Raw genomic sequence first — 16593 nt, forward strand, 5'->3', positions numbered from 1 at the left:
TCTAGCTTATCTAAAATGCCATCTGGAGAGCAAGACAAATTTATGACAGGTGATACCCAAAGCATAAAATGGATGGCGGTCCCTATGTGAACTGTCTGTCTGCTCTGTCATCAGTAGTTTGTCTCCCTCCCATGACTTGTCCCTCCTGGAGGAAATACCTACAGACCTTTGCCGTGGCTTGTCTGGAGACAAGCCCTGTCCCAGACATGTAGCAGTGTGAGCTCAGAGAATTAGAAAGGCTTTGAGTTCTTCATGTAATGGGGAGAGTAATTTTGAAGAACCTTCACCATAAAAGCCTTGATGGATGCCCACAGAAATACCAAGCTAATGACCTAAGGAAGGGAAGCTCAGCAGTGCAGAAAACAGCGTAGGAAAGAAATGGCACCTTCTGTGCCATCTTCACTGTCAGCAGCAGGGAAGGACCATCATCTCTCCTCTTTCTACCATGGGGATGAGGGGACAGCATTGGATAACGCCTACCTGGACTTCTGTAAGACCGTTGACTCCATCTCCCGTAAGATCCTCATAAACCAGCTGAGGAGGTAGACAGTTTCGTGGGCTGAAAACTGGCTGGAGAGCCAAGCCCAGAAGGTGGTGATCAGCAGCATAAAACACCAGTTGAGAGCAAGTTACTAGCAGTCCTGTTTAACATCTTCATTAACAATATGGCTGAAATTATTTGAGAGAACATCACAAGAAAGAAAGGTAACTTCAGGAGTAGAGTGTCATGATTCATTAAAAGACAGATAGGTGAAAGGAATAATCACACCAGTAACACCTGATTTAAAAAAAATAAGGGGGGGATTCAAAGTGGAGGAGAGGTGTGATCAAATTGTCTGTGAGATTGTCTTAGATAGAAAAGCATGAAAAAGAATTATGCATTGTCCAAGGCTGTTAAATGACCACAAAGCCATGACTTGAGAGAAGTTGCCTGTAACCAAATGGGAAGTGGATATCGACATCAGTGATAAAAATTAGTTTGAAACATGGACAAAAGGGGTTTCACAGCTTCTATTTACATCACTCGAGAGAAGACATGAGGGAAAAAAAAGGATCTATGCATGGAAAGACTAATAAGAAAAATAATTTCCCCCATATATCAAATACAGAAAACTCCAACAATATTTCATACCACCCACCATCCAGTGTGCTGGGAATACCAGCAACGTGTTACATCTTGGATTGTACTGGGTTAGACAAGTAAGATTGTGTGGTGTGCTGACACCAACAGATGCCAAGAGGCTCTCACTGCCACTCTTCAACAGGACGGGGGAGAAAAAAAGATGAAAAAGTTCATGGGCCAAGACAAACACAGGGAGACCTCTCACCAGGTACTGTTACAGGCAAAACAGACTCAACTTGTGGAAAATTAACTTAATTTCCAATTAAAATAGATTTGGATAGTGAGAAACAAAGACAAAAAAATAAAACACCACCTTCCCAACTCCCATTGCCCAAGACCAACTTCACCCCTTCATTCCCAACTCCTCAACCTCTTCCCCATCCACAAGTGCAGCCCCCCATCACCAACATCTTGGCACCTACACCCAGTACAAATTGCTTTTCACAAACTGATCAGTAGGTGAGTTGTCTGTATTCAAAGAGAAGCTGTTGGGCTAAAAAAACCTACCTTCTTCTCAGAAGTAATAAAGGATATTAAGTGTTATTCCAGCAATTAAAACTAGTTAAAACTGGATAACTGTGTTTTGGGAGTCCTAGAGATACTGGTTGAGAAGGTCTTTGTTTTCCACTTAGGGTTTTAACACTGAAAACATCAAGGGCCTGGCTGATGTTACAGAACCATTCAGATTAGGCAACTGAGATGACCTTCAGTTACATTTCTGTTAAACAGATACACTGAAAAATGAGCTGTACGATTTGTCTTCCCTCCATTGTACCCTAATAAGAGCATAAACAAAATTGATTGTTACAGAGCCCTTAGTCAGCTAGGTTAATGACTACTGATAAAAACAACAAAAAGAACAATGGCATTTCTAGGATCCTTTCCAGCTGCAAAGATGTTAAAGAACGTTTTCACTAACGATGAACATTTCTTCCTAATCCAAGTTCCCTGTGATATTTTGATTGAATGATATTGCAAGGAGATAAAGAAGTATTACTCAAGCTGAAAGACAGCTATTTCTCTTGTTAAGTGGAGCTCCTTCAAATAAAATACATTTTAAAGACATGAGATGCTAGTCAAAAGGACTCGTATCATACCCCAACATGGGAGAGAAGCACAGTGGAGAACCAAATCTGAGCTGCCTGTCACAGCAGAGAACTACGGGCATCCTTGCCTGGTAAGAGCATAAAACATAAACATAAAACAACAGCAAGAGAAGCGACCTCCAATTCTTAAACCCACTAAGTGGGATCTTTACCTGTTCCCAGAGGGACTGCCCTTCTGAACCTGCTAAAATGGCACTGATTCACCAAACACACTACAAGTTTGCACTTGAAGGGAGGGCTGCAGAACGGGCAGCAGCCATCTGTGGCTGGCTTCAACCACGCAGCCTGCCAAGGGCTGTGATTAACGCTGTCCAGACAGAGCTTCTCCTGCCTGCTGTCAGCAGCGCTGCATGTTGCACAGCCTGCCCAGGGCACTAACAACAGATGTCTCTAGCAGTTCAAAAGCTTGCACGAAGCTCTGAGTTTACATTTCAATTTCTGTGGCGTAAGCAGTACCGCAGGAAGAGACTGCTAAAAATATTTCCTAAGTCCTCTTCCCTGTGTTCTAACAAGTAACCTAAAAACGTCCGCTTGGCAGCTTCTTGACACTGGAAGGAACCTCAGCAGACTTACGGCCAGATAGGACACTGAGGAAAACACACAGAAAAGCAGAGACATGGCTAGAGCTGAACTGCCAGCTTGAAGCAAGGGTCTGACACAAGCTGGATCCTCCCTCACAGACAGCTCACAGCAGTGCTCCGTACTATTTTGGTAAGATTACAAAGCTTTTGCCTGTAATTTTCAATCTACAGTTTGGGGTTTCTTGCAGTTATTCCTATAAGTTACCATTGATCCCATTACATTCTCTTCCATGTTGCTTAAATATAGGCAGCATACTGAGAATCTCTCATGAGACAGCTTTTTAATTATAATGGGAAGCGCTGTATTTGTTGGCACAGTTTGAAGTCCAGCCAGGGTCAATGACGTGTTCAAGCCGATATCAAGCCAGTGATGGTCAGAACTGAGATTCGTCTGTGCTCTCCACTTGTACTTTTCTGGTGAGAATCTCACAACCCAAATGAAGAAATTAAAATGAAAACAAAGGAAAACCCACCCACAGAATAGAAAGTAAACAGCCCATGAGTACAGCAATGGCTCATGCATATTTGAAATACCAGCTGGCTCCAGGATCTGAGCTGTGCGAACAGGTCTCAGCAAAACCTTCAGGGAACGTGCTCGGTTGTACTATTCCAGAGCAATCACCACTCCTCACAAACAACCATTCCTATGACAAAGCCTCTGTGAAAACACCAATAACTGTCAAGTTTGAAAGAAAGCAGCAGGAAAGCCATGGGCAAGCTGGAGCTGATGTAAAAGTTGAGAGTTCCTGGAATGCACTTTGCTCCTCTGCAATGTAATTATCTTATGGTGCAATTGGTTATTGCTGTTAGCTAATACTAAATAAGTAGGGTATTTAACATAGTATAAAGCTCTAATTTGAGAAGCAAAATCAGAGCTTTAAACAATCACTGGACGAGTGCAAAAAAATCTCTAGCTACATGTGTTACAGAAGGTCATTCTTCAGGTACACAGGTAGACAAGTTAATCTCATCCCACCTAGGTCCCCAGCCAACAATACAATTTTGATGCTATTTTGAAAGGACTCACAGCATGCCACGTATGCTGGCTAGCTGAAATGAAGTTTTGCTCGTGCCGCAGCGATGTCGCTCAGAAACTGGGTGCAAACCACACCAAAATCCTGGTTGCTGTCTGCCTAAACACCTGCAAATCACACAAAACACCTTCCCACCCTTTGCAAGATACCACACTAGAAGACAGCTGTAGGAGGCAAAGGTCTCAATACTGAATGACACGAAGGAAAATCAAACATCTTCAAAAATCTGGGGGAAAAATACAGTTGTACATGGACAGGAGTTAGGCACGTTGTTCAGATGGTTTTACTCTGAGAGTGCTTTTCCTAGTTAGCAAAGAAGGATTGTGGACCCTGAGTTGATTGTGTTCAATGCTCTTTGGGGATCCATACCTTAAGCACGCAGCTCCCACTGGCATTTATTACAGCCTACACCAAGTGTCAAGAGTATAAAGCCTCTGTCTTGCTTGCCAAGTTCCTCTTGGAAAAACTGCAGTGCAAGTGCAGCCTTAAAGACAGGCACTGCAGCTTTACAAAGCAAGGTTTTTTTTTTAAGCAATCAAAAAAAAAAAAAAGTGGGAAAAAGGCTGATCTCTCAGGCAGATTTTACAACCTCTTCATTCATGTGGAAGGAGACCCTAACTACAAAGTGGTTTGCTTTAAGAAAGCTGATGTGGAACTGGGACTGTGAGTGCAACAGGATATTTGACAGTCACTCCTCAACACCATTTCCAGATAAGAGTAATGATGGGTATTACGGCTTGTTAGAGCTTGGCCTGACTCGTCCTTCGGAGTCAGATAGGAGCCAGCAATGTCAGCATAGGATGGTACTAGTTTTGTCCATAGGAATCAGCATTGCTACTACCATTACAGCATTATTGGCTTGCATTCAGAAGTCCTAACAATTCTTATTTTATGTAGAGGGAAACAAGTTTGGCTTTGGTAAATTGTAACTGGTACATACCTGGGTGGTGAAACAGTGTTTTTGTCACATAATGGTTTTAATTCTTCTAGTGCTCAGGCCAGTGTGTACAGCTCTCAGCAGAGAGAAAGGCAGTGGTTCCTAACTTCTAGAAGAGCTAGCTCTTTCCTTGCACAGCAGGTGAGAGATCAGGGCAGACCCTTTCCTCACACATATTGGCCTTATAAGCAGATGACTGAAAAGAAAGAGCAATGACTCAGATTTTGTGGGTTTGCTTACTTATTTAAGGATGCAACTGATTCATGCTACATCATAAAAATTTATCTTGGGGCAGAAAAAATCTGAAGGTTGTTGAAGACAACCCTTATACTTGATAGTTGTAGTGAAAATTTTGTGCTGAATCCATGTCCCACCTATTCACTGAAGTCACACCATTTACAGCAGCCATTGTCTCTAACTTTTGGGGTTGAATGATAAACACTATATAAATGGACGGTTAATGCTATGAAGAATTTGGAGAACATTACTGAGGGAAACATCCAGGGGCTCCTTATGCCATGTTTTGGGGAAAGAAGGGAAGTCTGAAAGGCCTGGTTCAGGTGGAAGGATCTGCTCCCACTGGAAGAAAATGCTTGGATGCAACTTCTGATTCTAAAAATGCCTGAGTGTTTTATTCTGAGCCTACACTTTTTTTTTTCTTTTTTTTTTTCTGGCCTACCTGATAAAACAGCCAGGTGGGCTGTCAGAATGGGATTTTCTTGCCAGAGCTATTGACAGCTGGGGTACAGGTCTCATACAGAACCAATGCTGGGCATCCCCATGCTATGGTCCTGCTGACTTGGCCACAGTACTTCTAGTAGTACATAGCACGTTCAGTGCTTTGTGTTTTCCTTCCCCCAACAGCAACAGAGCATTGCACACGTGGTGAATAAGTTCTAGGAAAATAGCATGAGAAATAAATGACAGCAATGCTGCAGATGACTTTCCAGGGCCTGAACTGGACCATGAAGCTTTAGTCTTGGCAGACATAGGAACCAAAGATGCTTCCCCAGAGAGGTGGTAGCAGTTGGAAGTGGCCTGTTTGAGGCATTTCCTCTCCAGAATTAGGCTATCGCTATTGATATGCCAAGCAGGTTTGTATTTGTGGCTTCTGCAGACTCTTCAGGCTTTACCTAAAAACTTTTCTGTGATATCCAAAGCCACTTCTCACACCCACGCACGGCTAAGGTCAGCCACTCCTGCTGGAGGATACAGATACCTGTCGCACAGCCCAGCTGCTCCTGTGTACACAGCAAACTCTTTTTCAGGTCACAGCCTGATGAGGAGTAAATATCGGAGGAAGCGATTCCAGAGAGCAGTCCTGGTTGGCAAGGCAGTAGTAAATGCCACCATTCACACTGTTACAGCAAAAGCCCAAGCATTCATGATTAAGGAAGGGTGAGGGGAAGAGAAGTTTTTTCTCCTCTTCTGACTTGAGCAGTCGAAGATTTCCACTTTTCTGCAGAGAACATTCAGATTTTAGCTCTGATGAATTTCCATAACAACATTGCTCATCAGGGGAAAAAAAAAAAAAAAAAGCAAAACCAGAAGGAAGGTAAACAGTCTCTCTGCTCCAGGTACCCAACTGAAACACTTGCACGTTGCAGAGACTTGGAGGTTTTATTCAGCGAGCCATCCAGCCCAATTTGGTGTCATGTGTCACGGGGGCATTTAGCAGAGATGATGAACCAGGCCCAGCCTTTTCTTTTCTGGAGCAAGATCCCAGCTGCCTAGGCTGAAGAAGCAGCTCTTACAGTGGAGGCCCATAAGCAGCTGTTACTGCTGTAGTATCTGCCAGGAAAGAAGGGAAGTGGGAGGACCACAGAGTCGAGTTTGCTTCAGATTCACTATCCTGGCTGAACGAAAAGCAGCCTATTTTTACCAGCATGGAGAACATTCCTGCCCACCTCACAGGAAAGTCAACCCTGCTACAAATTTCTCTTGCAGTCTACCCCCATCGTTGCCTTCAGTCACTGGGTGAGGCAAGGAAGTACAACTTCTGCAGTGACTTCGGGTTAAGTGCTAAAATCATGAATGCAGTTATGCAAATGCCGAAGTAACACATATTTGAAGTGACAACCCATTAAGCTGTTTTAATTCTTTTATAGTGTCCAGAATGAACAGGGAAATATGGATTTTAAATAATTTCCAATATCACTACGCCCTCAACTAGGACAGTTATCAATGGAAACACAAGGGAAGGTCAGCAGTTTCCTATGTTGGACTTCGAAATTAAAGCCCCAAGAAGAAATTCGTGAGCCCGTGGTCCCTTGGCCAGACAAGTTTCTTATGCCTCAGACCATGTTCTCTACCACTATAGCAGCTCTGCTGTCTCTGTCCAGTACCCAGGAGGTACTGGATGCTGCGAGTGAAATTGTATAAGCCCATTGCCTGGATCAGTGAAGCAACAGTATTTTTTCATCCTTCACTTTACTCAAATTGTAAGCACAGTTTGGCACCTGAAATCGAACTCAGCAACAGTCAGCATTTCCCATGGCCTGAGATATGCATTTCTCATCCAGCAGAATTAAAGCAGCATATAGGCAAGGAAAGAGCATGAAGTGCAGCTGCGCTACTGACTCATTCTTAGCATCACAGTGAACTTGCAATGTGTGCTCTTGCAGAAGCTTGGAAACGGTTTCAGATGAGTCTGTGAACAGGAAAATGGGCTACAGCAATTATCAAATTCTTTAAGAATTTTGAGGACGTTCTCAAATTTTTCTCTTTTTTCCCCTCACAAGATCTCAGCAGGAGCCATCCATAGTGCACTTGGCTTCTGTACTGCTCTTCTGTCTCTCTGACTCCTGATGATGATACATCCTAGAGATCTTTGCTCTCAAGTGCTTTCCAGCCTATTCATCAGAGCAAGACAACAATCCAGCATCACATAGTTGATCTTGATTGTATGGTACATAGTAGTTTTCCATGTCCAGGAGGTTTCAGTTTAATCCCTAGAGGTGTTCAAGACCAGGCTGGACAAGGCTCCGGACAACCTGATCTAGTGGGTGGCATCCCTGCCCATGGCAGGGGGGTTGGAAAAAGACGGTCTTTAAGGGCCCTTCCAACCTGGGCCATTCTATGATAACGCTGACACCAGGGGCCTCATTTCTACATTTCATCATTTCTACATTTTCGTAATTTCTACAGCACAGCTACTCAGGACTAAACCCAGGACTGCTTAAAAATCCACCTCCTAGTCCTTTGATAATGCATTCCATACAAGTTTATTGTCCTGGGAGACATAACCCTAGGAATGACCTTCCTCTGGGAATACAGAGTTGATTCTCTGTGCAGCTCTTGGAGGCAATATGGGGCTGCAAAGCTAGCTGCCTCTTTCTCTAGCAGCAAAATCAGGAACACGACTTAGTCCCATATTTCTCAGAACACTGCCTCGGGTACCAGGCCACAATGAAGTGTCTCATGTCAGACAGCTGAAGAACTTCAGAGCAAAAGGGGAGAAGAAAATCTTCTGGGTGTTAAAGAGAGACATATTTATATCTATATACATATATGTGTATATTAACATACACGCTTAGTCTCCAGGTGTCCCTCTCAGCTGCAATTTCTTGGAGACACCATCTTCGTGGTGCAATTCAAGTAGCTTTTGCTATAAGTTTGCACAGTAGGAGGTAACCACTCATTAGGACACATTGGCTGCAGAAAGCCAATGCACGTGTCTGCAGTTCTGAAAGTAAGTCATTTGATGGGAACAAAGAGACTGGTTCTTTGAACTAACTCCTCATCAACAAGAGTTTGATTTTTGTACAACTATTTTATACCATAAGCATTTGGACGTGATCAACAGTGTTGTATTTGCATACTTAACTAGGGAAAAACAAACAAAAAACAAAAGACCCTTGAGGGCAGAGTTATGTCATTCCAAAGCCTGAATCTATTAATCTAACAGCAGATACAATGAGTTCCCACAAACTAGTCTCCAAGCTCTGAAATCTTCCCTCTCCAAGTTGATGGCAGGTGTAAACAGATTGAGCTCTTACTGAGACTGCAACAACACCACTTGCAGCATTAGCTGTTACTTGAACAACTCACACCAACTTTCTGCTTTACTGAAGTAAGAATCAGCCAGGAAAAAGCAAAAGAAGACCTGAACCCCGAGGTTCCAGAAGGCAGTAGGAAGCTCAGGAGACCCAATGTTCCTGATGCACCAAAATTTCTGCTCTGCTCAGGTGTTTGATAGACAGCAGTGAAGGTAAGAGCAAATACCAATACATAAAATGACATACCTTCTTTGTTTCCTGAGCCTCCTAAACTGAGGAAGGACAGCTTTGCAGATGGTAAATCCCAATACCAGCTGATGAATCAATCCAGTGGTAGTAAAGGCCATATTTTAGACTACATGGTGCAGTAAAACAAACATGAGGTTGCCTTAAGGGATCTACTTGCCTTCTGGGAAACTGTTCTTGAGCTTTCTTCTACAGTACATCATTCACACCCACACAGCTCCTCTCAATTTCTGTCTTCAGGATTCAAACAGAATTGCAATCCCATGATAGGCTAATAACACCATTTCATTAATCATTTTGAGCCCTTTCCCTAGGGCAATCCAACCTTGCCTACAGCTGCCAAATATCAGGCTCATTTAATCTCTAACCTAGTTTCAGAACTGCCTCATCTCCCTGCCTTTCAGCTTGCATTTTACTTGCACACTTGAACTGGCTGTCCCTGATCAGTGAAGACCAGAATGAGGGGAGGGGGGAAAAAAAGGGGAGACAGACTTTTATTATTGTTTTTGTTAAACTTAGTGTCTTGGAACCAGATGGTGTTTGACTTGTTTAATTCTACTCTAAAAGTGGGGTCAAAAGAATGAGTAACCACAAACTGGGCAGCTCTCTGTGCTAGCAAGTATATATGGCTCTCTGATAATTGCAAAGCATTTGTTTACTGTATGAAGCAGCATCTTCATGCAACAGCATGTCCTGTAGTTGCGTTATATGGGATTATATAGACCCAGCCACTCAGAACACCCTTTACCAATTCACATTCTATGATTCTGTGACTTGGTGCCCTGGCATCAAGTACCACAGACAAAGAGATTAAAAATCCAGAGTTTTAAAATCCAGGTCCAAGTCTTTCAGTTTCTCTGGGAGCTCAGACGTGCATATTGAGGTCACACTCCACTTCTACAAGCCAGGCCCTGGGACACAGTGGCCTCTTAAACCCCTGCAGGGCCAGGCCGAAAGCCCTGCAGTATAAACAGAGCATGGGTACGAATACAAAACAGATGGAGTTTCCTGAATCACTGGCAGCATTCACATTCAAACCATGGCTGACTGCAGCCTACCAGTATGTCCCAGTGGAACTCCAATCCTCTGCTCCAAGCTGCTGTTCTCCAGCAGAGAGAATGCAGATGTCACTGCAAATGTCAACTGATGACAGGCAAGAGCGCCACACTGAATGTCTGTGCTTTTGTTCACAGTGGGACCGTGCAACATTTTCAGTAAATAGTAAGTTCTCCTAAAAATAGGATTTTTAGGAAAACTAGATCATTGGCAACTTTTAGCAGAGTTGTTTCAGCCAGAGAAGGATGAGAAATTCAGAAGTGTCAGAACATAGTCTGTTATACAATAGCAGATAGCGATGAAATAGACATTTCACTATGAAATAGTCATAACGAATAGTTATTTTAAAGAAGATTCAGTAATGTATTGGGGCAGAAAGCCAAGGTCCAGTATTTTAGCCAGGGGCTTTTTCTCCACTGCCTTGCAGTGAACCTACTAAATCTGTGACACTCTTCAAACTACAGGTTTAACAGTAACAGCACCCAAGAATCCCTTGAATGTATTCACACCTGCCTCCTGGAAATCTTCTCATCTTCCTACTTTACTGACCACATAGGGTTCAAAATAGATCCCCCTTGCCTAGCTCACAGTGGTTATGCTGTGGTTATGTTCACATGCTGAAAAGAGGTTGCTGCCTTGCTCCAATGGCAGGAGGTAAATGGCACCACTGTATTGACTCTGCATGGTCTCTGGAACTGCAGTCACCTCCCCATTCACTTCTGGTCTTTCCCCAAACACCCAGGTCCGTTTGCAGGCTTTGACAGAAGCTTTCTGGAGAAAAAGCCTTGTTCTGGTTCACTGAACACATTGCACATGTACAGACCCCCTTGAAAGATGCAGGCTTGGAACACTGCTCTTGTGACAGTCTTTCTCGATGCAATAACCTCATCTATTTGGAACATTTTCTCTCTGATAGGAAAGAGGGTGTGAGGTCTGGGTTATTTTTTGATACTGCCTGTTCCAACCAGAAAATTCACCATCAGGACTGGTAATTTTTTTAAAAACACTTAGGAGCTCAAGATGCTGAGATGATAAAATGTTTGCAATTCACAAAACACCAGTTTTTAGCTATCTTGGAAAACCAATCAAGTCAAAAACTTGTTGTCAATTCTAGCATTTCATACATTCAGTGCTTCTTCCCCTCAAAATACTCCGGAAGACCATTCCACTGTGCAGGAATGGTATAAAATAATCCTTAGTGGCCCCTGCATCAGAAACCATCCCAGATTTTTTTTTTTCCTATTTTTGCTCCTCTTCAGATTTCACAAAATACCTGGCAAACCCTCTTGATGGCAATTTCTTGCTGTTGTACAAAACTGCCTTCAGTATTCAAATACCAAGGACAATTAAAAACCTTTAAAACACATAAAGAAAAAAAGGGTTAGTACTGAGGCTTCCACTGCTCCAGCCTACTAACCCATAGGTGTCAAGTTGCCCTTTTTAAAAATAAATACGATGCATGTGAAGGCACCAAGGGAACTGTTCACTGCAGCCTCAGAGATTGTCTACAACTAGATGCACTTGTGAAGTGCCATCCACAAGCTTTGTATTTTTGTTCACTCCAGTTTTTGAGCTGTAACTCTTCTTTGCCTTGTATCATGGCTGTTTCACTTTTCTAGTATTCTCCTTAGGGAGACCTGTCAGAAGGCTTTTGGGAACTCTAGATCAGGCTTCTACATTCCTGATGAATCCCAAACGTTTCCAAATTTTGCCAGAAACAGCACTGGCAAGACTTCTTGATATTTCTATACTCCAGGTGTACTTCCAAGATCATTTCAGTCAATATGCTTGGTGTGGACGCAAGGACTCCTGCTTAAATTTCCAGGTTTAAATGTTTCTGACCACCAGTCCTCTGCTCAGTGCCTATTTTCAATGAGATTATAGGCTTTTTTTTTTTTCCTCCCCATTTAAATCAACAGTCTCCAATTTTGGAGGCACTTTTTTTCCCCCTCCGTTATTTATTCCAGACCTGGAGGCTCAGCTAGCAGCAGCACCTACCCTCCTGCCTAGAACAAGATTCAGTCTCCAAAAGCACATAAGATCCTTTTTAAACTCACATTAATCATTGCCTGTAATCCCTGGGATCCTGCCAGACTCTGTGGTTTTCCGGGTGGTCTCCTGCTTCAACTCCAAGTCTCTGAGCTAGCTAAAGCCCTGAACCGGTTTGGTCTCTGGAGGTCAACAAAAAATCCCAGTTTCCATCTTACTCTCTGTTTGTTCCAGTTCAACCTCCCCCTGACTTAATCTGCAATAAACGTCTAGATGAATTCCAGGAGCTTGAATTCCTTGAAAGAATAAGGCCCATGTTTTAGGCCTCCCTTTCCAGCACTGGTTTCCAACAGTGGTCTAACACCAGTTTTGTAGTGCAGATGGTCACAAAGAACAGGCAACACCCACCAAAGATTCAGCATTAAAGCTCAGTGAGGAAGCAGTAACAAAGTCAGGGCTGGAGTTTTAAGTGCTGCGAAGATCGCTGGTGGTAAATTCTTGTTTCACCAAGAAAGTGACACAGAAACAGCGTGAAGAAAACTCAAGGTGAGAAGGAAAAGAACATCATGTTCTGGAAAGAGAAGAACCAGCCGAGGCCAGGTCAGCAAAGTGCCTCCTTCCCTGAGAGGCCTCTTGGGCCTTGACTGAGGCCATCAGCCAGTGAGGCACGTGAGAACATCGTAAAGGAGAAGCTCACTCCTTCATGCCACAGGAAGAAAACAAGAACAGCTCTCCTTGGCCAAGATCCAGCTGGCAGATTTTCTTGGGCCTTCACATGGCAGCTCTTTCTGCTGAGCCCCCCAAATCCCCTCAGCAATGTGCACAGAAGCTCCCTCAGGAAAACTGGTCTGAGGTTCAAGAATCCACCAGTGGCTGGAGATCTCTGCTTCCTGCGGAGAGCACGAGGCCTGAATGCACCGTGAGACAGACACAACAGGCTGCCAGGCCCGAGCATTTGTCCTGGAGCCACCAGAAAACAAAAAACACGGTGGCAGCTGCCAAATGTGAGAGAGCAGCAATTTTCTTCCTGGTTGGGTAAGCATTAACTGGTGCACCTGAGCTTTAAAAGCCACGATGTTGCCCTTGCTGATGTTAATCAACTGCAGGGAACGAGCTAAGATCTTGAATTAGAGAGCCTAGAGGTAGGAGCAGGAGTGAGGAGAGGTGGGTGAGCAGCTCAGTGGTGTCACAGCAGCAATACAAGAGCAGCTGTGCAAGAAAAACTCCAAGTCCCACTGCCCTATATTGAACTTGTTGCTCTAGAAACTGCAACTCTAAAATTAAACCCTCTCCACAACCACCATTTCACTAGCTCCCCTCTTACCAAAGGTATCTTATAGCCTGCAGCCCAGTGCAAGGGATGGATGGGAAATATGATTAAAAGCCATTTTATCAAAAAGCATCAGCTATCATACAGGAAAGGGAAGCATCTACTGTGCTCAGAGATAAAAAAGCAAAACTACCTTTGTGCCTGGAGCGGAATTTAAACTCAGGGCTCCTACATGTAAAACAAGCACTCTAGACAGGCCAGGATTTTTTTTTGTTTGTAATTTCTCCTCCTCTTCCTCCTCCCCCATTCTCTTCACCACCTAAACAAGCAGGTCCTCCTTCCCCAAAAGTCATTTTATGGCACAGCAGGACGGAAACCATAAAGAAATGAAAAAAAAAAAAAAAAAACAGAAGAATTTAAAAACTCAAACCTTTCTCCCCTGTGTCAGCCTTGCATTTATTCCATTCTGACACCTAGTGGGCACCACTACCAGCAGGGGGTGGAAGTGGCTAGCCATGCTCACCAACAGCCTTATCAGTAATGCTGATGCCCATCAGCTGCTGGCTGATGCTGCTGTGAGGGATGTGCTCCATCCTTAGCACAGCTGTGTTTCCTTAAGCCCTCCCAGGCCTCTGTGCTGAATTTGCACTTGCAGATGTATTGAGAACTGCATGTTCTGCGGTAGAGTCAAGGCTGGAAAATGCTCGAGCGCTGATCCCAACGTCTCACTGCCCTGCGTCAGGAAACAGGCTTGGCGATTAAGGCCTATCCTTCATTTCAGAGGGATCATCCAGGGGTCAGTCTGTTTTGTCACCCACCTGAGATTAAGTTGCTGACAGTGAAGCGTGTGCCAGGAAATCTCCACATTCTTCCAGGATGAGCAGTAAGCTTCTTTTGAACAAGGGCTTGGTTCCATTCAGCTTTTGCTCAAGATGATCTCTGCCCTCGGGAAATTTTCTAGACTAGTTTCACACAGCACCAAACCCCTATGGTTGCTGGTAATTCTATCCATTCCCAGGCAGCCCAAATGAACAAATTTGCTGTGGGGCTACCAAAGCACCAGTACACTCTCTATAATGGCAGAAACCAAACTAGTGTAAGGCACAACATGCACTCTGTGCAGCTGTAATCACCGAGCATCTGTGGTGTGATGGCAAAGAGAGGGTCTAGGACATGAAATGCTGTGCCACCTGGGAGTGCAAATCCCACTGTGTTTCCCCAGGTGTTGATGGAAGGGCAGGTAGGGAACTGAGAACAGGTTTTTTTGCAGCACTGTATGGTGTCACCCTTCATCAGTACCACACCATGGGGATTCCTGCTCAGAGACTGCCAGCAGAAGAACTATTGGGGTGTACACACACACAAAAAAAAAAAAAAAAAGAGAGAGAGAAAATGCATGTCAAAGGAGTGATTCTGCTGTGAGTGCAGCTTTTCTTAGCTTTTCACAGAAAGTAAAAATTCAATAGGTTTCCTCCTCCCACAGGGACAAACTGAGATGCTGAAGGTCTGCATAGGACATGCTTGTTCACTGTTGTGTGCAGGAACAGATACCCTGATGCTGTCCCAGCCGCAGCAGGGAGCTTTGGTTGCTCCTACTCATTCCTCAAATTATTGCACTATTCTCAGACCACATGCTAAGCCTTTTCTTCCGACTTCAGGTTTAGCACTCCAAGCAAATTAATCAATAAAGCAACTTGAAATTTAACTCTGAGGGGAGAAAAGTGCAAATCGTCATAAACCCTCACTTCTTTCCTTGTCCTACAATTACTGCTGCTCTGCATCGAAAGGGTGACTGCATTTTCACCTTTTGGTGAGGCAAGGCTCAGACAAACTGCCACAAAGTCTCTGCATGGAGCCAGCTCCGGTCTGATACCACAGGACCTTGTTGTCTCCCTTCAGGCAAAATTCCCTTTTCTGCTGTTGTTTCTGAACAGGCTCAACAAGACAAGAATTTCTGCTCCTCACATTCCTTCCACTGCAAGTAGCACCTCTGAGGGGCACAGGGAAAGCTCCCTCCCCATCCCTGCTGCTGCATGCATCTTCGCTCTCCAGGCAGTATCCAATAACAAAACTAGTGGTCCACTTGCATAGAGCCTGCCTCCTCCTTGGTGCACAGAGCTCTGCATCTTTTTGTTTGCAATGTTATTGACACACACAGAATGCCAGTGTCCCTTTACAGTATAGGAGAAAGGCAGTGTCTTACCTTACTTACTTTCAAAGCTAGCAAACTCCTGCGTAACACCCTGGTTCTCACTTAGCAAAGTTACTGTAATGAACAGCTTGGGGAGAGGGGCCACGGGGAGCCAAGCATGCAGATGGACAGTATGTCAAAATATTTCTTGTTGCGGGAGTGCAAAAAGGGCTCGACGATAAACTTCTCCATTTAAGCTGTCTCCCTCCGAAGTAGGCATCTTTGGAGTCTGTCAGCGCACTTGGAGGCGAGGAGCTGACAGCAGTGAGGATGGGACTGAATACGAACAGAACCAGGACCCCAGTATGATTTCATGCCTCAGTCCCACTGAGGAGATATTTGCTCTTGGACATGGTTATGGTATTCCAGACCAGACTCTCAGACATGGGACTTGGAAGGAAACACCCATAGCAACTATCATTAGTGTGTTGGAGTAACAAGTGCTTGAGCCAGTGATCTGAGACCACGAAAGACTTCAGTAATGCAGACAAAAAATTACTCCGCAGCCCCAGAGAAACATCTGCACAGCAGATGTCACATCAGCTCCTCGATGTGAAGGTATTTCCATACATAGAGCAGGGACGTTGAAGTACCCGTAATCCATTTTGTTGGGGAAAAAAGCATCAAACCATTCACTTTGCAAACGCTGCAGAGAAGTGCATGTAGCGTATACGTGGCCCTCGTATGCTGGAGAGGGCTGGTCTTTCGTTGCTGTTATTACATCAGGCAGCAGAAGATGTGACAGCCCGTATTGCTCGCCTGCAGGTCTTGCCCCCGTTCCCAAGGGACCTGGCTGCTATGTCCTGCCTTCTGAGACGTTTTTGCTCATAGGACGTCCATGTTATCAATGCTAAGAGACCAGAAGACCTTTTCCACTCATTTAGCAAAAAGGTCATATCTGGAGGTCAGAGGCAACCCTGCCTCACTGTGAAGAGTTTTTGGCTCAGACAGTAACTGTGTGTAGATAATAAACTAAATGCCCTAAGCTCACACACTGCTAGTAACGATGTACCGGCAGTGTTTCCCATGAGTGATGGACAGATCCCTGCCACTGACCTTCTG

The 16593-nt window shown here is 44.2% G+C and overlaps 1 long non-coding RNA gene across 6 annotated transcripts in view; it reads right to left on the reverse strand.

Annotated features, from left to right (window-relative positions):
* LOC310901803 overlaps positions 1 to 13722 on the reverse strand; it is a 67145-nt gene extending 53423 nt beyond the window's left edge. For 3 of the 6 annotated variants that reach the window (XR_014586178.1, XR_014586179.1, XR_014586180.1), the window contains exons 1-2: positions 9026 to 13722; positions 481 to 669 (exon numbers count right to left, since the gene is read on the reverse strand). This is a non-coding gene — a long non-coding RNA (uncharacterized lncRNA). The remainder of the gene's footprint in view (positions 1 to 480; positions 670 to 9025) is intronic. The other 3 variants (XR_014586175.1, XR_014586176.1, XR_014586177.1) reach the window with 1 other exon arrangement.
* Positions 13723 to 16593: the final 2871 nt, after the last annotated feature.

Source organism: Anser anser, assembly GCF_964211835.1.
Source record: "Anser anser genome assembly, chromosome: 6".
In the NCBI taxonomy this organism is placed as follows: Eukaryota; Metazoa; Chordata; class Aves; order Anseriformes; family Anatidae; genus Anser; species Anser anser.